The sequence below is a fragment of the Pseudophryne corroboree genome, chromosome 8, assembly GCF_028390025.1.
Source record: "Pseudophryne corroboree isolate aPseCor3 chromosome 8, aPseCor3.hap2, whole genome shotgun sequence".
NCBI classification, from domain to species: domain Eukaryota; kingdom Metazoa; phylum Chordata; class Amphibia; order Anura; family Myobatrachidae; genus Pseudophryne; species Pseudophryne corroboree.
In genome coordinates, this window is record NC_086451.1 from 8,614,324 (window position 1) to 8,638,613 (window position 24,290).

General features: G+C 48.5%; 1 protein-coding gene across 6 annotated transcripts in view; it reads left to right on the forward strand.

Annotated features, from left to right (window-relative positions):
* The window catches only part of CACNA1B (calcium voltage-gated channel subunit alpha1 B), a 377,678-nt gene that overhangs the window by 277,509 nt on the left and 75,879 nt on the right, over positions 1-24,290 (forward strand). The window lies entirely within an intron of this gene.

Here is a 24,290-nt window from a genome sequence, read left to right on the forward strand (position 1 = left end):
CTGTATTCCACAGTGGGGCGTATCCTCTACATACACTGCATTACTTATACACAGCACTACTGAGAGCGTCGCTGTATTCCACAGTGGGGCGTATCGTCTACATACACTGCATTACTTATACACAGCGCAACTGAGAGCGTCGCTGTATTCCACAGTGGGGCGTATCCTCTACATACACTGCATTACTTATACACAGCACAACTGAGAGCGTCGCTGTATTCCACAGTGGGGCGTATCGTCTACATACACTGCATTACTTATACACAGCGCAACTGAGAGCGTCGCTGTATTCCACAGTGGGGCGTATCCTCTACATACACTGCATTACTTATACACAGCACAACTGAGAGCGTCGCTGTATTCCACAGTGGGGCGTATCCTCTACATACACTGCATTACTTATACACAGCACTACTGAGAGCGTCGCTGTATTCCACAGTGGGGCGTATCCTCTACATACACTGCATTACTTATACACAGCACTACTGAGAGCGTCGCTGTATTCCACAGTGGGGCGTATCGTCTACATACACTGCATTACTTATACACAGCGCAACTGAGAGCGTCGCTGTATTCCACAGTGGGGCGTATCCTCTACATACACTGCATTACTTATACACAGCGCAACTGAGAGCGTCGCTGTATTCCACAGTGGGGCGTATCCTCTACATACACTGCATTACTTATACACAGCGCAACTGAGAGCGTCGCTGTATTCCACAGTGGGGCGTATCCTCTACATACACTGCATTACTTATACACAGCACTACTGAGAGCGTCGCTGTATTCCACAGTGGGGCGTATCCTCTACATACACTGCATTACTTATACACAGCACTACTGAGAGCGTCGCTGTATTCCACAGTGGGGCGTATCGTCTACATACACTGCATTACTTATACACAGCGCAACTGAGAGCGTCGCTGTATTCCACAGTGGGGCGTATCCTCTACATACACTGCATTACTTATACACAGCACAACTGAGAGCGTCGCTGTATTCCACAGTGGGGCGTATCGTCTACATACACTGCATTACTTATACACAGCGCAACTGAGAGCGTCGCTGTATTCCACAGTGGGGCGTATCCTCTACATACACTGCATTACTTATACACAGCACAACTGAGAGCGTCGCTGTATTCCACAGTGGGGCGTATCCTCTACATACACTGCATTACTTATACACAGCGCAACTGAGAGCGTCGCTGTATTCCACAGTGGGGCGTATCGTCTACATACACTGCATTACTTATACACAGCGCAACTGAGAGCGTCGCTGTATTCCACAGTGGGGCGTATCCTCTACATACACTGCATTACTTATACACAGCGCAACTGAGAGCGTCGCTGTATTCCACAGTGGGGCGTATCATCTACATACACTGCATTACTTATACACAGCGCAACTGAGAGCGTCGCTGTATTCCACAGTGGGGCGTATCGTCTACATAGACTGCATCACTTATACACAGCGCAACTAAGAGCGTCGCTGTATTCCACAGTGGGGCGTATCCTCTACATACACTGCATTACTTATACACAGCGCAACTGAGAGCGTCGCTGTATTCCACAGTGGGGCGTATCCTCTACATACACTGCATTACTTATACACAGCGCAACTAAGAGCGTCGCTGTATTCCATAGTGGGGCGTATCCTCTACATACACTGCATTACTTATACACAGCACTACTGAGAGCGTCGCTGTATTCCACAGTGGGGCGTATCCTCTACATACACTGCATTACTTATACACAGCACTACTGAGAGCGTCGCTGTATTCCACAGTGGGGCGTATCGTCTACATACACTGCATTACTTATACACAGCGCAACTGAGAGCGTCGCTGTATTCCACAGTGGGGCGTATCCTCTACATACACTGCATTACTTATACACAGCGCAACTGAGAGCGTCGCTGTATTCCACAGTGGGGCGTATCGTCTACATACACTGCATTACTTATACACAGCACAACTGAGAGCGTCGCTGTATTCCACAGTGGGGCGTATCGTCTACATACACTGCATTACTTATACACAGCGCAACTGAGAGCGTCGCTGTATTCCACAGTGGGGCGTATCCTCTACATACACTGCATTACTTATACACAGCGCAACTGAGAGCGTCGCTGTATTCCACAGTGGGGTGTATCCTCTACATACACTGCATTACTTATACACAGCGCAACTGAGAGCGTCGCTGTATTCCACAGTGGGGCGTATCCTCTACATACACTGCATTACTTATACACAGCGCAACTGAGAGCGTCGCTGTATTCCACAGTGGGGCGTATCCTCTACATACACTGCATTACTTATACACAGCGCAACTGAGAGCGTCGCTGTATTCCACAGTGGGGCGTATCCTCTACATACACTGCATTACTTATACACAGCGCAACTGAGAGCGTCGCTGTATTCCACAGTGGGGCGTATCGTCTACATACACTGCATTACTTATACACAGCGCAACTGAGAGCGTCGCTGTATTCCACAGTGGGGAGTATCCTCTACATACACTGCATTACTTATACACAGCACTACTGAGAGCGTCGCTGTATTCCACAGTGGGGCGTATCCTCTACATACACTGCATTACTTATACACAGCGCAACTGAGAGCGTCGCTGTATTCCACAGTGGGGCGTATCGTCTACATACACTGCATTATTTATACACAGCGCAACTGAGAGCGTCGCTGTATTCCACAGTGGGGCGTATCGTCTACATAGACTGCATTACTTATACACAGCGCAACTGAGAGCGTCGCTGTATTCCACAGTGGGGCGTATCCTCTACATACACTGCATTACTTATATACAGTGCAACTGAGAGCGTCGCTGTATTCCACAGTGGGGCGTATCCTCTACATACACTGCATTACTTATACACAGTGCAACTGAGAGCGTCGCTGTATTCCACAGTGGGGTGTATCCTCTACATACACTGCATTACTTATACACAGCGCAACTGAGAGCGTTGCTGTATTCCACAGTGGGGCGTATCCTCTACATACACTGCATTACTTATACACAGCGCAACTGAGAGCGTCGCTGTATTCCACAGTGGGGCGTATCCTCTACATACACTGCACTACTTATACACAGCGCAACTGAGAGCGTCGCTGTATTCCACAGTGGGGCGTATCGTCTACATACACTGCATTACTTATACACAGCACTACTGAGAGCGTCGCTGTATTCCACAGTGGGGCGTATCGTCTACATACACTGCATTACTTATACACAGCGCAACTGAGAGCGTCGCTGTATTCCACAGTGGGGCGTATCCTCTACATACACTGCATTACTTATACACAGCACAACTGAGAGCGTCGCTGTATTCCACAGTGGGGCGTATCCTCTACATAGACTGCATTACTTATACACAGCACAACTGAGAGCGTCGCTGTATTCCACAGTGGGGCGTATCCTCTACATACACTGCATTACTTATACACAGCGCAACTGAGAGCGTCGCTGTATTCCACAGTGGGGCGTATCCTCTACATACACTGCATTACTTATACACAGCGCAACTGAGAGCGTCGCTGTATTACACAGTTGGGCGTATCCTCTACATACACTGCATTACTTATACACAGCGCAACTAAGAGCGTCGCTGTATTCCACAGTGGGGCGTATCCTCTACATACACTGCATTACTTATACACAGCGCAACTAAGAGCGTCGCTGTATTCCACAGTGGGGCGTATCGTCTACATAGACTGCATTACTTATACACAGCACTACTGAGAGCGTCGCTGTATTCCACAGTGGGGCGTATCGTCTACATACACTGCATTTCTTATACACAGCACTACTGAGAGCGTCGCTGTATTTCACAGTGGGGCGTATCGTCTACATACACTGCATTACTTATACACAGCGCAACTAAGAGCGTCGCTGTATTCCACAGTGGGGCGTATCGTCTACATAGACTGCATTACTTATACACAGCTCAACTGAGAGCGTCGCTGTATTCCACAGTGGGGCGTATCCTCTACATACACTGCATTACTTATACACAGCGCAACTAAGAGCGTCGCTGTATTCCACAGTGGGGCGTATCGTCTACATAGACTGCATTACTTATACACAGCTCAACTGAGAGCGTCGCTGTATTCCACAGTGGGGCGTATCGTCTACATACACTGCATTACTTATACACAGCGCAACTGAGAGCGTCGCTGTATTCCACAGTGGGGCGTATCGTATACCTACTGCATTACTTATACACAGCGCAACTGAGAGCGTCGCTGTATTCCACAGTGGGGCGTATCCTCTACATACACTGCATTACTTATACACAGCGCAACTGAGAGCGTCGCTGTATTCCACAGTGGGGCGTATCGTCTACATACACTGCATTACTTATACACAGCGCAACTGAGAGCGTCGCTGTATTACACAGTGGGGCGTATCCTCTACATACACTGCATTACTTATACACAGCGCAACTGAGAGCGTCGCTGTATTCCACAGTGGGGCGTATCCTCTACATACACTGCATTACTTATACACAGCGCAACTGAGAGCGTCGCTGTATTCCACAGTGGGGCGTATCCTCTACATACACTGCATTACTTATACACAGCGCAACTGAGAGCGTCGCTGTATTCCACAGTGGGGTGTATACTCTACATACACTGCATTACTTACACACAACGCAACTGAGAGCGTCGCTGTATTCCACAGTGGGGTGCATCCTCTACATACACTGCATTACTTATACACAGCGCAACTGAGAGCGTCGCTGTATTCCACAGTGGGGCGTATCGTCTACATACACTGCATTACTTATACACAGCGCAACTGAGAGCGTCACTGTATTCCACAGTGGGGCGTATCGTCTACATACACTGCATTACTTATACACAGCGCAACTAAGAGCGTCGCTGTATTCCACAGTGGGGCGTATCGTCTACATACACTGCATTACTTATACACAGCGCAACTGAGAGCGTCGCTGTATTACACAGTGGGGCGTATCCTCTACATACACTGCATTACTTATACACAGCGCAACTGAGAGCGTCGCTGTATTCCACAGTGGGGCGTATCCTCTACATACACTGCATTACTTATACACAGCGCAACTGAGAGCGTCGCTGTATTCCACAGTGGGGCGTATCCTCTACATACACTGCATTACTTATACACAGCGCTACTGAGAGCGTCGCTGTATTCCACAGTGGGGCGTATCGTCTACATACACTGCATTACTTATACACAGCACTACTGAGAGCGTCGCTGTATTCCACAGTGGGGCGTATCCTCTACATACACTGCATTACTTATACACAGCGCAACTGAGAGCGTCGCTGTATTCCACAGTGGGGTGTATACTCTACATACACTGCATTACTTACACACAACGCAACTGAGAGCGTCGCTGTATTCCACAGTGGGGTGCATCCTCTACATACACTGCATTACTTATACACAGCGCAACTGAGAGCGTCGCTGTATTCCACAGTGGGGCGTATCGTCTACATACACTGCATTACTTATACACAGCGCAACTGAGAGCGTCACTGTATTCCACAGTGGGGCGTATCGTCTACATACACTGCATTACTTATACACAGCGCAACTAAGAGCGTCGCTGTATTCCACAGTGGGGCGTATCCTCTACATACACTGCATTACTTATACACAGCGCAACTGAGAGCGTCGCTGTATTCCACAGTGGGGCGTATCCTCTACATACACTGCATTACTTATACACAGTGCAACTGAGAGCGTCGCTGTATTCCACAGTGGGGCGTATCGTCTACATACACTGCATTACTTATACACAGCGCAACTGAGAGCGTCGCTGTATTCCACAGTGGGGCGTATCCTCTACATACACTGCATTACTTATACACAGCGCAACTGAGAGCGTCGCTGTATTACACAGTGGGGCGTATCCTCTACTTACACTGCATTACTTATTCACAGCGCAACTGAGAGCGTCGCTGTATTCCACAGTGGGGCGTATCCTCTACATACACTGCATTACTTATACACAGCGCAACTGAGAGCGTCACTGTATTCCACAGTGGGGCGTATCCTCTACATAGACTGCATTACTTATACACAGCGCAACTGAGAGCGTCGCTGTATTACACAGTGGGGCGTATCCTCTACATACACTGCATTACTTATTCACAGCGCAACTGAGAGCGTCGCTGTATTCCACAGTGGGGCGTATCCTCTACATACACTGCATTACTTATACACAGCGCAACTGAGAGCGTCGCTGTATTCCACAGTGGGGCGTATCCTCTACATAGACTGCATTACTTATACACAGCACAACTGAGAGTGTCGCTGTATACCACAGTGGGGCGTATCGTCTACATACACTGCATTTCTTATACACAGCGCAACTGAGAGCGTCGCTGTATTCCACAGTGGGGTGTATCCTCTACATACACTGCATTACTTATACACAGCGCAACTGAGAGCGTCGCTGTATTCCACAGTGGGGCGTATCGTCTACATACACTGCATTACTTCTACACAGTACTACTGAGAGCGTCGCTGTATTCCACAGTGGGGCGTATCCTCTACATACACTGCATTACTTATACACAGCGCAACTGAGAGCGTCGCTGTATTCCACAGTGGGGCGTATCGTCTACATACACTGCATTACTTATACACAGCGCAACTGAGAGCGTCGCTGTATTCCACAGTGGGGCGTATCCTCTACATACACTGCATTACTTATACACAGCGCAACTGAGAGTGTCGCTGTATTCCACAGTGGGGCGTATCCTCTACATACACTGCATTACTTATACACAGCACAACTGAGAGCGTCGCTGTATTCCACAGTGGGGCGTATCGTCTACATACACTGCATTACTTATACACAGCGCAACTGAGAGCGTCGCTGAATTCCACAGTGGGGCGTATCCTCTACATACACTGCATTACTTATACACAGCGCAACTGAGAGCGTCGCTGTATTCCACAGTGGGGCGTATCCTCTACATACACTGCATTACTTATACACAGCACAACTGAGAGCGTCGCTGTATTCCACAGTGGGGCGTATCGTCTACATACACTGCATTACTTATACACAGCGCAACTGAGAGCGTCGCTGTATTCCACAGTGGGGCGTATCCTCTACATACACTGCATTACTTATACACAGCGCAACTGAGAGCGTCGCTGTATTCCACAGTGGGGCGTATCCTCTACATACACTGCATTACTTATACATAGCGCAACTGAGAGCGTCGCTGTATTCCACAGTGGGGCGTTTCCTCTACATACACTGCATTACTTATACACAGCGCAACTGAGAGCGTCGCTGTATTCCACAGTGGGGCGTATCGTCTACATACACTGCATTACTTATACACAGCGCAACTGAGAGCGTCGCTGTATTCCACAGTGGGGTGTATCCTCTACATACACTGCATTACTTACACACAGCGCAACTGAGAGCGTCGCTGTATTCCACAGTGGGGCGTATCCTCTACATACACTGCATTACTTATACACAGCGCAACTGAGAGCGTCGCTGTATTCCACAGTGGGGCGTATCGTCTACATACACTGCATTACTTACACACAGCGCAACTGAGAGCGTCGCTGTATTCCACAGTGGGGCGTATCCTCTACATACACTGCATTACTTATACACAGCGCAACTGAGAGCGTCGCTGTATTCCACAGTGGGGCGTATCGTCTACATACACTGCATTACTTATACACAGCGCAACTGAGAGCGTCGCTGTATTCCACAGTGGGGCGTATCGTCTACATACACTGCATTACTTATACATAGCGCAACTGAGAGCGTCGCTGTATTCCACAGTGGGGCGTATCCTCTACATACACTGCATTACTTCTACACAGCACAACTGAGAGCGTCGCTGTATTCCACAGTGGGGTGTATCCTCTACATACACTGCATTACTTATACACAGCGCAACTGAGAGCGTCGCTGTATTCCACAGTGGGGCGTATCATCTACATACACTGCATTACTTATACACAGCGCAACTGAGAGCGTCGCTGTATTCCACAGTGGGGCGTATCCTCTACATACACTGCATTACTTATACACAGCGCAACTGAGAGCGTCGCTGTATTCCACAGTGGGGCGTATCATCTACATAGACTGCATTATTTATACACAGCGCAACTGAGAGCGTCGCTGTATTCCACAGTGGGGCGTATCCTCTACATACACTGCATTACTTATACACAGCGCAACTGAGAGCGTCGCTGTATTCCACAGTGGGGCGTATCCTCTACATACACTGCATTACTTATACACAGCGCAACTGAGAGCGTCGCTGTATTCCACAGTGGGGCGTATCCTCTACATACACTGCATTACTTATACACAGCGCAACTGAGAGCGTCGCTGTATTCCACAGTGGGGCGTATCCTCTACATACACTGCATTACTTATACACAGCGCAACTGAGAGCATCGCTGTATTCCACAGTGGGGCGTATCGTCTACATACACTGCATTACTTATACACAGCGCAACTGAGAGCGTCGCTGTATTCCACAGTGGGGCATATCCTCTACATACACTGCATTACTTATACACAGCGCAACTGAGAGCGTCGCTGTATTCCACAGTGGGGCGTATCCTCTACATACACTGCATTACTTATACACAGCGCAACTGAGAGCGTCGCTGTATTCCACAGTGGGGTGTATCCTCTACATACACTGCATTACTTATACACAGTGCAACTGAGAGCGTCGCTGTATTCCACAGTGGGGCGTATCCTCTACATACACTGCATTACTTATACACAGCACAACTGAGAGCGTCGCTGTATTCCACAGTGGGGCGTATCCTCTACATACACTGCATTACTTATACACAGCGCAACTGAGAGCGTCGCTGTATTCCACAGTGGGGCGTATCGTCTACATACACTGCATTACTTATACACAGCACAACTGAGAGCGTCGCTGTATTCCACAGTGGGGCGTATCGTCTACATACACTGCATTACTTATACACAGCACAACTGAGAGCGTCGCTGTATTCCACAGTGGGGCGTATTCTCTACATACACTGCATTACTTATACACAGCGCAACTGAGAGCGTCGCTGTATTCCACAGTGGGGCGTATCGTCTACATACACTGCATTACTTATACACAGCGCAACTGAGAGCGTCGCTGTATTCCACAGTGGGGCGTATCCTCTACATACACTGCATTACTTATACACAGCACAACTGAGAGCGTCGCTGTATTCCACAGTGGGGCGTATCCTCTACATACACTGCATTACTTATACACAGCGCAACTGAGAGCGTCGCTGTATTCCAAAGTGGGGCGTATCCTCTACATACACTGCATTACTTATACATAGCGCAACTGAGAGCGTCGCTGTATTCCACAGTGGGGTGTATCCTCTACATACACTGCATTACTTACACACAGCGCAACTGAGAGCGTCGCTGTATTCCACAGTGGGGCGTATCCTCTACATACACTGCATTACTTATACACAGCGCAACTGAGAGCGTCGCTGTATTCCACAGTGGGGCGTATCCTCTACATACACTGCATTACTTATACACAGCGCAACTGAGAGCGTCGCTGTATTCCACAGTGGGGCGTATCCTCTACATACACTGCATTACTTATACACAGCGCAACTGAGAGCGTCGCTGTATTCCACAGTGGGGCGTATCGTCTACATACACTGCATTACTTATACACAGCGCAACTGAGAGCGTCGCTGTATTCCACAGTGGGGCGTATCCTCTACATAGACTGCATTACTTATACACAGCACTACTGAGAGCGTCGCTGTATTCCACAGTGGGGAGTATCCTCTACATACACTGCATTACTTATACACAGCGCAACTGAGAGCGTCGCTGTATTCCACAGTGGGGCGTATCGTCTACATACACTGCATTACTTATACACAGCGCAACTGAGAGCGTCGCTGTATTCCACAGTTGGGCGTATCCTCTACATACACTGCATTACTTATACACAGCGCAACTGAGAGCATCGCTGTATTCCACAGTGGGGCGCATCCTCTACATACACTGCATTACTTATACACAGCGCAACTAAGAGCGTCGCTGTATTCCACAGTGGGGCGTATCCTCTACATACACTGCATTACTTATACACAGCGCAACTGAGAGCGTCGCTGTATTCCACAGTTGGGCGTATCCTCTACATACACTGCATTACTTATACACAGCACTACTGAGAGCGTCGCTGTATTCCACAGTGGGGCGTATCCTCTACATACACTGCATTACTTATACACAGCGCAACTGAGAGCGTCGCTGTATTCCACAGTGGGGCGTATCCTCTACATACACTGCATTACTTATACACAGCACAACTGAGAGCGTCGCTGTATTCCACAGTGGGGCGTATCCTCTACATACACTGCATTACTTATACACAGCGCAACTGAGAGCGTCGCTGTATTCCACAGTGGGGCGTATCCTCTACATACACTGCATTACTTATACACAGCGCAACTGAGAGCGTCGCTGTATTCCACAGTGGGGCGTATCCTCTACATACACTGCATTACTTATACACAGCACTACTGAGAGCGTCGCTGTATTCCACAGTGGGGCGTATCCTCTACATACACTGCATTACTTCTACACAGCGCAACTGAGAGCGTCGCTGTATTCCACAGTGGGGCGTATCCTCTACATACACTGCATTACTTCTACACAGCGCAACTGAGAGCGTCGCTGTATTCCACAGTGGGGCGTATCCTCTACATACACTGCATTACTTATACACAGCGCAACTGAGAGCGTCGCTGTATTCCACAGTGGGGCGTATCGTCTACATACACTGCATTACTTATACACAGCGCAACTGAGAGCGTCGCTGTATTCCACAGTGGGGCGTATCATCTACATACACTGCATTACTTATACACAGCGCAACTGAGAGCGTCGCTGTATTCCACAGTGGGGCGTATCGTCTACATACACTGCATTACTTATACACAGCACAACTGAGAGCGTCGCTGTATTCCACAGTGGGGCGTATCGTCTACATACACTGCATTACTTATACACAGCGCAACTGAGAGCGTCGCTGTATTCCACAGTTGGGCGTATCCTCTACATACACTGCATTACTTATACACAGCGCAACTGAGAGCATCGCTGTATTCCACAGTGGGGCGCATCCTCTACATACACTGCATTACTTATACACAGCGCAACTAAGAGCGTCGCTGTATTCCACAGTGGGGCGTATCCTCTACATACACTGCATTACTTATACACAGCGCAACTGAGAGCGTCGCTGTATTCCACAGTGGGGCGTATCGTCTACATACACTGCATTACTTATACACAGCACAACTGAGAGCGTCGCTGTATTCCACAGTGGGGCGTATCCTCTACATACACTGCATTACTTCTACACAGCGCAACTGAGAGCGTCGCTGTATTCCACAGTGGGGCGTATCGTCTACATACACTGCATTACTTATACACAGCTCAACTGAGAGCGTCGCTGTATTCCACAGTGGGGTGTATCCTCTACATACACTGCATTACTTATACACAGCACAACTGAGAGCGTCGCTGTATTCCACAGTGGGGCGTATCGTCTACATACACTGCATTACTTATACACAGCGCAACTAAGAACGTCGCTGTATTCCACAGTGGGGCGTATCGTCTACATACACTGCATTACTTATACACAGCGCAACTGAGAGTGTCGCTGTATTCCACAGTGGGGCGTATCGTCTACATACACTGCATTACTTATACACAGCACAACTGAGAGCGTCGCTGTATTCCACAGTGGGGCGTATCCTCTACATACACTGCATTACTTCTACACAGCGCAACTGAGAGCGTCGCTGTATTCCACAGTGGGGCGTATCGTCTACATACACTGCATTACTTATACACAGCTCAACTGAGAGCGTCGCTGTATTCCACAGTGGGGTGTATCCTCTACATACACTGCATTACTTATACACAGCACAAATGAGAGCGTCGCTGTATTCCACAGTGGGGCGTATCGTCTACATACACTGCATTACTTATACACAGCGCAACTAAGAACGTCGCTGTATTCCACAGTGGGGCGTATCGTATACATACTGCATTACTTATACACAGCGCAACTGAGAGCGTCGCTGTATTCCACAGTGGGGCGTATCGTATACATACTGCATTACTTATACACAGCGCAACTGAGAGCGTCGCTGTATTCCACAGTGGGGCGTATCCTCTACATACACTGCATTACTTATACACAGCGCAACTGAGAGCGTCGCTGTATTCCACAGTGGGGTGTATCCTCTACATACACTGCATTACTTATACACAGCGCAACTGAGAGCGTCGCTGTATTCCACAGTGGGGCGTATCGTCTACATACACTGCATTATTTATACACAGCGCAACTGAGAGCGTCGCTGTATTCCACAGTGGGGAGTATCGTCTACATACACTGCATTACTTATACACAGTACAACTGAGAGCGTCGCTGTATTCCACAGTGGGGAGTATCGTCTACATACACTGCATTACTTATACACAGCGCAACTGAGAGCGTCGCTGTATTCCACAGTGGGGCGTATCGTCTACATACACTGCATTACTTATACACAGCGCAACTGAGAGCGTCGCTGTATTCCACAGTGGGGAGTATCGTCTACATACACTGCATTACTTATACACAGTACAACTGAGAGCGTCGCTGTATTCCACAGTGGGGAGTATCGTCTACATACACTGCATTACTTATACACAGCACAACTGAGAGCGTCGCTGTATTCCACAGTGGGGCGTATCCTCTACATACACTGCATTACTTATACACAGCGCAACTGAGAGCGTCGCTGTATTCCACAGTGGGGCGTATCGTCTACATACACTGCATTACTTCTACACAGCGCAACTGAGAGCGTCGCTGTATTCCACAGTGGGGCGTATCCTCTACATACACTGCATTACTTCTACACAGCGCAACTGAGAGTGTCGCTGTATTCCACAGTGGGGCGTATCCTCTACATACACTGCATTACTTATACACAGCACAACTGAGAGCGTCGCTGTATTCCACAGTGGGGCGTATCGTCTACATACACTGCATTACTTATACACAGCACAACTGAGAGCGTCGCTGTATTCCACAGTGGGGCGTATCCTCTACATACACTGCATTACTTATACACAGCGCAACTGAGAGCGTCGCTGTATTCCACAGTGGGGCGTATCCTCTACATACACTGCATTACTTATACACAGCGCAACTGAGAGTGTCGCTGTATTCCACAGTGGGGCGTATCCTCTACATACACTGCATTACTTATACACAGCACAACTGAGAGCGTCGCTGTATTCCACAGTGGGGCGTATCGTCTACATACACTGCATTACTTATACACAGCGCAACTGAGAGCGTCGCTGTATTCCACAGTGGGGCGTATCGTCTACATACACTGCATTACTTATACACAGCGCAACTGAGAGCGTCGCTGTATTCCACAGTGGGGCGTATCCTCTACATACACTGCATTACTTATACACAGCGCAACTGAGAGCGTCGCTGTATTCCACAGTGGGGCGTATCCTCTACATACACTGCATTACTTATACACAGCACAACTGGGAGCGTCGCTGTATTCCACAGTGGGGCGTATCCTCTACATACACTGCATTACTTATACACAGCACAACTGAGAGCGTCGCTGTATTCCACAGTGGGGTGTATCCTCTACATACACTGCATTACTTATACACAGCACTACTGAGAGCGTCGCTGTATTCCACAGTGGGGCGTATCGTCTACATACACTGCATTACTTATACACAGCGCAACTGAGAGCGTCGCTGTATTCCACAGTGGGGCGTATCCTCTACATACACTGCATTACTTATACACAGCGCAACTGAGAGCGTCGCTGTATTCCACAGTGGGGCGTATCGTCTACATACACTGCATTACTTATACACAGCGCAACTGAGAGCGTCGCTGTATTCCACAGTGGGGCGTATCGTCTACATACACTGCATTACTTATACACAGCGCAACTGAGAGCGTCGCTGTATTCCACAGTGGGGCGTATCGTCTACATACACTGCATTACTTATACACAGCGCAACTGAGAGCGTCGCTGTATTCCACAGTGGGGCGTATCCTCTACATACACTGCATTACTTATACACAGCGCAACTGAGAGCGTCGCTGTATTCCACAGTGGGGCGTATCCTCTACATACACTGCATTACTTATACACAGCGCAACTGAGAGCGTCGCTGTATTCCACAGTGGGGCGTATCGTCTACATACACTGCATTACTTATACACAGCGCAACTGAGAGCGTCGCTGTATTACACAGTGGGGCGTATCCTCTACATACACTGCATTACTTATACACAGCACAACTGAGAGCGTCGCTGTATTCCACAGTGGGGCGTATCGTCTACATACACTGCATTACTTATACACAACGCAACTGAGAGCGTCGCTGTATTCCACAGTGGGGCGTATCGTCTACATACACTGCATTACTTATACACAACGCAACTGAGAGCGTCGCTGTATTCCACAGTGGGGCGTATCCTCTACATACACTGCATTACTTATACACAACGCAACTGAGAGCGTCGCTGTATTCCACAGTGGGGTGTATCCTCTACATACACTGCATTACTTATACACAGCGCAACTGAGAGCGTCGCTGTATTCCACAGTGGGGCGTATCGTCTACATACACTGCATTACTTATACACAGCGCAACTGAGAGCGTCGCTGTATTCCACAGTGGGGCGTATCATCTACATAGACTGCATTACTTATACACAGCGCAACTGAGAGCGTCGCTGTATTCCACAGTGGGGCGTATCCTCTACATACACTGCATTACTTATACACAGCGCAACTGAGAGCGTCGCTGTATTCCACAGTGGCGCGTAACCTCTACATACACTGCATTACTTATACACATCGCAACTGAGAGCGTCGCTGTATTCCACAGTGGGGCGTATCGTCTACATAGACTGCATTACTTATACACAGTGCAACTGAGAGCGTCGCTGTATTCCACAGTGGGGTGTATCCTCTACATACACTGCATTACTTATACACAGCGCAACTGAGAGCATCGCTGTATTCCACAGTGGGGCGTATCCTCTACATACACTGCATTACTTATACACAGCGCAACTGAGAGCGTCGCTGTATTCCACAGTGGGGCGTATCCTCTACATACACTGCATTACTTATACACAGCACTACTGAGAGCGTCGCTGTATTCCACAGTGGGGCGTATCCTCTACATACACTGCATTACTTATACACAGCACTACTGAGAGCGTCGCTGTATTCCACAGTGGGGCGTATCCTCTACATACACTGCATTACTTATACACAGCACAACTGAGAGCGTCGCTGTATTCCACAGTGGGGCGTATCCTCTACATACACTGCATTACTTATACACAGCACAACTGAGAGCGTCGCTGTATTCCACAGTGGGGTGTATCCTCTACATACACTGCATTACTTATACACAGCACAACTGAGAGCGTCGCTGTATTCCACAGTGGGGCGTATCCTCTACATACACTGCATTACTTATACACAGCACAACTGAGAGCGTCGCTGTATTCCACAGTGGGGCGTATCCTCTACATACACTGCATTACTTATACACAGCTCAACTGAGAGCGTCGCTGTATTCCACAGTGGGGCGTATCGTCTACATACACTGCATTACTTATACACAGCTCAACTGAGAGCGTCGCTGTATTCCACAGTGGGGCGTATCGTCTACATACACTGCATTACTTATACACAGCGCAACTGAGAGCGTCGCTGTATTCCACAGTGGGGCGTATCCTCTACATACACTGCATTACTTATACACAGCTCAACTGAGAGCGTCGCTGTATTCCACAGTGGGGCGTATCGTCTACATACACTGCATTACTTATACACAGCGCAACTGAGAGCGTCGCTGTATTCCACAGTGGGGCGTATCCTCTACAAACACTGCATTACTTATACACAGCGCAACTGAGAGCGTCGCTGTATTCCACAGTGGGGCGTATCGTCTACATACACTGCATTACTTATACACAGCGCAACTGAGAGCGTCGCTGTATTCCACAGTGGGGCGTATCCTCTACATACACTGCATTACTTATACACAGCGCAACTGAGAGCGTCGCTGTATTCCACAGTGGGGCGTATCCTCTACATACACTGCATTACTTATACACAGCACAACTGAGAGCGTCGCTGTATTCCACAGTGGGGCGTATCCTCTACATACACTGCATTACTTATACACAGCGCAACTGAGAGCGTCGCTGTATTCCACAGTGGGGCGTATCGTCTACATACACTGCATTACTTATACACAGCACAACTGAGAGCGTCGCTGTATTCCACAGTGGGGCGTATCCTCTACATACACTGCATTACTTATACACAGCGCAACTGAGAGCGTCGCTGTATTCCACAGTGGGGCGTATCGTCTACATACACTGCATTACTTATACACAGCGCAACTGAGAGCGTCGCTGTATTCCACAGTGGGGCGTATCGTCTACATACACTGCATTACTTATACACAGCACAACTGAGAGCGTCACTGTATTCCACAGTGGGGCGTATCCTCTACATACACTGCATTACTTATACACAGCGCAACTGAGAGCGTCGCTGTATTCCACAGTGGGGCGTATCCTCTACATACACTGCATTACTTATACACAGCGCAACTGAGAGCGTCGCTGTATTCCACAGTGGGGCGTATCCTCTACATACACTGCATTACTTATACACAGCACTACTGAGAGCGTCGCTGTATTCCACAGTGGGGCGTATCGTCTACATACACTGCATTACTTATACACAGCGCAACTGAGAGCGTCACTGTATTCCACAGTGGGGCGTATCCTCTACATACACTGCATTACTTATACACAGCGCAACTGAGAGCGTCGCTGTATTCCACAGTGGGGCGTATCCTCTACATACACTGCATTACTTATACACAGCGCAACTGAGAGCGTCGCTGTATTCCACAGTGGGGCGTATCGTCTACATACACTGCATTACTTATACACAGCACAACTGAGAGCGTCGCTGTATTCCACAGTGGGGCGTATCCTCTACATACACTGCATTACTTATACACAGCGCAACTGAGAGCGTCACTGTATTCCACAGTGGGGCGTATCCTCTACATACACTGCATTACTTATACACAGCGCAACTGAGAGCGTCGCTGTATTCCACAGTGGGGCGTATCCTCTACATACACTGCATTACTTATACACAGCGCAACTGAGAGCGTCGCTGTATTCCACAGTGGGGCGTATCCTCTACATACACTGCATTACTTATACACAGCACTACTGAGAGCGTCGCTGTATTCCACAGTGGGGCGTATCCTCTACATACACTGCATTACTTATACACAGCGCAATTGAGAGCGTCGCTGTATTCCACAGTGGGGCGTATCGTCTACATACACTGCATTACTTATACACAGTGCAACTGAGAGCGTCGCTGTATTCCACAGTGGGGCGTATCCTCTACATACACTGCATTACTTATACACAGCACTACTGAGAGCGTCGCTGTATTCCACAGTGGGGCGTATCGTCTACATACACTGCATTACTTATACACAGCGCAACTGAGAGCGTCGCTGTATTCCACAGTGGGGCGTATCCTCTACATACACTGCATTACTTATACACAGCGCAACTGAGAGCGTCGCTGTATTCCACAGTGGGGCGTATCGTCTACATACACTGCATTACTTATACACAGCGCAACTGAGAGCGTCGCTGTATTCCACAGTGGGGCGTATCGTCTACATACACTGCATTACTTATACACAGCGCAACTGAGAGCGTCGCTGTATTCCACAGTGGGGTGTATCCTCTACATACACTGCATTACTTATACACAGCGCAACTGAGAGCGTCGCTGTATTCCACAGTGGGGCGTATCGTCTACATACACTGCATTACTTATACACAGCGCAACTGAGAGCGTCGCTGTATTCCACAGTGGGGCGTATCGTCTACATACACTGCATTACTTATACACAGCGCAACTGAGAGCGTCGCTGTATTCCACAGTGGGGCGTATCCTCTACATACACTGCATTACTTATACACAGCGCAACTGAGAGCGTCGCTGTATTCCACAGTGGGGTGTATCCTCTACATACACTGCATTACTTATACACAGCGCAACTGAGAGCGTCGCTGTATTCCACAGTGGGGCGTATCCTCTACATACACTGCATTACTTATACACAGCGCAACTGAGAGCGTCGCTGTATTCCACAGTGGGGTGTATCCTCTACATACACTGCATTACTTATACACAGCGCAACTGAGAGCGTCGCTGTATTCCACAGTGGGGCGTATCCTCTACATACACTGCATTACTTATACACAGCGCAACTGAGAGCGTCGCTGTATTCCACAGTGGGGTGTATCCTCTACATACACTGCATTACTTATACACAGCGCAACTGAGAGCGTCGCTGTATTCCACAGTGGGGCGTATCGTCTACATACACTGCATTACTTATACACAGCGCAACTGAGAGCGTCGCTGTATTCCACAGTGGGGCGTATCGTCTACATACACTGCATTACTTATACACAGCGCAACTGAGAGCGTCGCTGTATTCCACAGTGGGGCGTATCCTCTACATACACTGCATAACTTATACACAGCGCAACTGAGAGCGTCGCTGTATTCCACAGTGGGGCGTATCCTCTACATACACTGCATTACTTATACACAGCACAACTGAGAGCGTCGCTGTATTCCACAGTGGGGCGTATCCTCTACATACACTGCATTACTTATACACAGCGCAACTGAGAGCGTCGCTGTATTACACAGTGGGGCGTATCCTGTACATACACTGCATTACTTATACACAGCGCAACTGAGAGCGTCACTGTATTCCACAGTGGGGCGTATCCTCTACATACACTGCATTACTTATACACAGCGCAACTGAGAGCGTCGCTGTATTCCACAGTGGGGCGTATCGTCTACATACACTGCATTACTTATACACAGCGCAACTGAGAGCGTCGCTGTATTCCACAGTGGGGCGTATCGTCTACATACACTGCATTACTTATACACAGCACAACTGAGAGCGTCGCTGTATTCCACAGTGGGGCGTATCCTCTACATACACTGCATTACTTATACACAGCGCAACTGAGAGCGTCGCTGTATTCCACAGTGGGGCGTATCGTCTACATACACTGCATTACTTATACACAGCACAACTGAGAGCGTCGCTGTATTCCACAGTGGGGCGTATCGTCTACATACACTGCATTATTTATACACAGCGCAACTGAGAGCGTCGCTGTATTCCACAGTGGGGCGTATCCTCTACATACACTGCATTACTTAAACACAGCACAACTGAGAGCGTCGCTGTATTCCACAGTGGGGCGTATCCTCTACATACACTGCATTACTTATACACAGCGCAACTGAGAGCGTCGCTGTATTCCACAGTGGGGCGTATCCTCTACATACACTGCATTACTTATACACAGCGCAACTGAGAGCGTCGCTGTATTCCACAGTGGGGCGTATCGTCTACATACACTGCATTACTTATACACAGCACAACTGAGAGCGTCGCTGTATTCCACAGTGGGGCGTATCGTCTACATACACTGCATTACTTATACACAGCGCAACTGAGAGCGTCGCTGTATTCCACAGTGGCGCGTATCCTCTACATACACTGCATTACTTATACACAGCGCAACTGAGAGCGTCGCTGTATTCCACAGTGGGGAGTATCCTCTACATACACTGCATTACTTATACACAGCGCAACTGAGAGCGTCGCTGTATTCCACAGTGGGGCGTATCCTCTACATACACTGCATTACTTATACACAGCACTACTGAGAGCGTCGCTGTATTCCACAGTGGGGCGTATCGTCTACATACACTGCATTACTTATACACAGCGCAACTGAGAGCGTCGCTGTATTACACAGTGGGGTGTATCCTCTACATACACTGCATTACTTCTACACAGCACAACTGAGAGCGTCGCTGTATTCCACAGTGGGGCGTATCGTCTACATACACTGCATTACTTATACACAGCGCAACTGAGAGCGTCGCTGTATTCCACAGTGGGGCGTATCGTCTACATACACTGCATTACTTCTACACAGCGCAACTGAGAGCGTCGCTGTATTCCACAGTGGGGCGTATCCTCTACATACACTGCATTACTTATACACAGCGCAACTGAGAGTGTCGCTGTATTCCACAGTGGGGCGTATCCTCTACATACACTGCATTACTTATACACAGCACAACTGAGAGCGTCGCTGTATTCCACAGTGGGGCGTATCGTCTACATACACTGCATTACTTATACACAGCGCAACTGAGAGCGTCGCTGTATTCCACAGTGGGGCGTATCGTCTACATACACTGCATTACTTATACACAGCACAACTGAGAGCGTCGCTGTATTCCACAGTGGGGCGTATCGTCTACATACACTGCATTACTTATACACAGCGCAACTGAGAGTGTCGCTGTATTCCACAGTGGGGCGTATCCTCTACATACACTGCATTACTTATACACAGCACAACTGAGAGCGTCGCTGTATTCCACAGTGGGGCGTATCGTCTACATACACTGCATTACTTATACACAGCGCAACTGAGAGCGTCGCTGTATTCCACAGTGGGGCGTATCCTCTACATACACTGCATTACTTATACACAGCGCAACTGAGAGCGTCGCTGTATTCCACAGTGGGGCGTATCGTCTACATACACTGCATTACTTATACACAGCGCAACTGAGAGCGTCGCTGTATTCCACAGTGGGGCGTATCCTCTACATACACTGCATTACTTATACACAGCGCAACTGAGAGCGTCGCTGTATTCCACAGTGGGGCGTATCGTCTACATACACTGCATTACTTATACACAGCGCAACTGAGAGCGTCGCTGTATTCCACAGTGGGGTGTATCCTCTACATACACTGCATTACTTATACACAGCGCAACTGAGAGCGTCGCTGTATTCCACAGTGGGGCGTATCCTCTACATACACTGCATTACTTATACACAGCACAACTGAGAGCGTCGCTGTATTCCACAGTGGGGCGTATCGTCTACATACACTGCATTACTTATACACAACGCAACTGAGAGCGTCGCTGTATTCCACAGTGGGGCGTATCCTCTACATACACTGCATTACTTATACACAACGCAACTGAGAGCGTCGCTGTATTCCACAGTGGGGTGTATCCTCTACATACACTGCATTACTTATACACAGCGCAACTGAGAGCGTCGCTGTATTCCACAGTGGGGCGTATCGTCTACATACACTGCATTACTTATACACAGCGCAACTGAGAGCGTCGCTGTATTCCACAGTGGGGCGTATCATCTACATAGACTGCATTACTTATACACAGCGCAACTGAGAGCGTCGCTGTATTCCACAGTGGGGCGTATCGTCTACATACACTGCATTACTTATACACAACGCAACTGAGAGCGTCGCTGTATTCCACAGTGGGGCGTATCGTCTACATACACTGCATTACTTATACACAACGCAACTGAGAGCGTCGCTGTATTCCACAGTGGGGCGTATCCTCTACATACACTGCATTACTTATACACAACGCAACTGAGAGCGTCGCTGTATTCCACAGTGGGGCGTATCATCTACATAGACTGCATTACTTATACACAGCGCAACTGAGAGCGTCGCTGTATTCCACAGTGGGGCGTATCGTCTACATACACTGCATTACTTATACACAACGCAACTGAGAGCGTCGCTGTATTCCACAGTGGGGCGTATCCTCTACATACACTGCATTACTTATACACAGCACAACTGAGAGCGTCGCTGTATTCCACAGTGGGGCGTATCGTCTACATACACTGCATTACTTATACACAGCGCAACTGAGAGCGTCGCTGTATTCCACAGTGGGGCGTATCCTCTACATACACTGCATTACTTATACACAGCACTACTGAGAGCGTCGCTGTATTCCACAGTGGGGCGTATCCTCTACATACACTGCATTACTTATACACAGCGCAACTGAGAGCGTCGCTGTATTCCACAGTGGGGCGTATCCTCTACATACACTGCATTACTTATACACAGCGCAACTGAGAGCGTCGCTGTATTCCACAGTGGGGCGTATCCTCTACATACACTGCATTACTTCTACACAGCGCAACTGAGAGCGTCGCTGTATTCCACAGTGGGGCGTATCCTCTACATACACTGCATTACTTATACACAGCACAACTGAGAGCGTCGCTGTATTCCACAGTGGGGCGTATCCTCTACATACACTGCATTACTTATACACAGCACTACTGAGAGCGTCGCTGTATTCCACAGTGGGGCGTATCGTCTACATACACTGCATTACTTATACACAGCGCAACTGAGAGCGTCGCTGTATTACACAGTGGGGTGTATCCTCTACATACACTGCATTACTTCTACACAGCACAACTGAGAGCGTCGCTGTATTCCACAGTGGGGCGTATCGTCTACATACACTGCATTACTTATACACAGCGCAACTGAGAGCGTCGCTGTATTCCACAGTGGGGCGTATCGTCTACATACACTGCATTACTTCTACACAGCGCAACTGAGAGCGTCGCTGTATTCCACAGTGGGGCGTATCCTCTACATACACTGCATTACTTATACACAGCGCAACTGAGAGCGTCGCTGTATTCCACAGTGGCGCGTATCCTCTACATACACTGCATTACTTATACACAGCGCAACTGAGAGCGTCGCTGTATTCCACAGTGGGGAGTATCCTCTACATACACTGCATTACTTATACACAGCGCAACTGAGAGCGTCGCTGTATTCCACAGTGGGGCGTATCCTCTACATACACTGCATTACTTATACACAGCGCAACTGAGAGCGTCGCTGTATTCCACAGTGGGGCGTATCCTCTACATACACTGCATTACTTATACACAGCGCAACTGAGAGCGTCGCTGTATTCCACAGTGGGGCGTATCCTCTACATACACTGCATTACTTATACACAGCACTACTGAGAGCGTCGCTGTATTCCACAGTGGGGCGTATCCTCTACATACACTGCATTACTTATACACAGCGCAATTGAGAGCGTCGCTGTATTCCACAGTGGGGCGTATCCTCTACATACACTGCATTACTTATACACAGCACTACTGAGAGCGTCGCTGTATTCCACAGTGGGGCGTATCGTCTACATACACTGCATTACTTATACACAGCGCAACTGAGAGCGTCGCTGTATTCCACAGTGGGGCGTATCCTCTACATACACTGCATTACTTATACACAGCGCAACTGAGAGCGTCGCTGTATTCCACAGTGGGGCGTATCGTCTACATACACTGCATTACTTATACACAGCGCAACTGAGAGCGTCGCTGTATTCCACAGTGGGGCGTATCGTCTACATACACTGCATTACTTATACACAGCGCAACTGAGAGCGTCGCTGTATTCCACAGTGGGGTGTATCCTCTACATACACTGCATTACTTATACACAGCGCAACTGAGAGCGTCGCTGTATTCCACAGTGGGGCGTATCGTCTACATACACTGCATTACTTATACACAGCGCAACTGAGAGCGTCGCTGTATTCCACAGTGGGGCGTATCGTCTACATACACTGCATTACTTATACACAGCGCAACTGAGAGCGTCGCTGTATTCCACAGTGGGGCGTATCCTCTACATACACTGCATTACTTATACACAGCGCAACTGAGAGCGTCGCTGTATTCCACAGTGGGGTGTATCCTCTACATACACTGCATTACTTATACACAGCGCAACTGAGAGCGTCGCTGTATTCCACAGTGGGGCGTATCCTCTACATACACTGCATTACTTATACACAGCGCAACTGAGAGCGTCGCTGTATTCCACAGTGGGGTGTATCCTCTACATACACTGCATTACTTATACACAGCGCAACTGAGAGCGTCGCTGTATTCCACAGTGGGGCGTATCCTCTACATACACTGCATTACTTATACACAGCGCAACTGAGAGCGTCGCTGTATTCCACAGTGGGGTGTATCCTCTACATACACTGCATTACTTATACACAGCGCAACTGAGAGCGTCGCTGTATTCCACAGTGGGGCGTATCGTCTACATACACTGCATTACTTATACACAGCGCAACTGAGAGCGTCGCTGTATTCCACAGT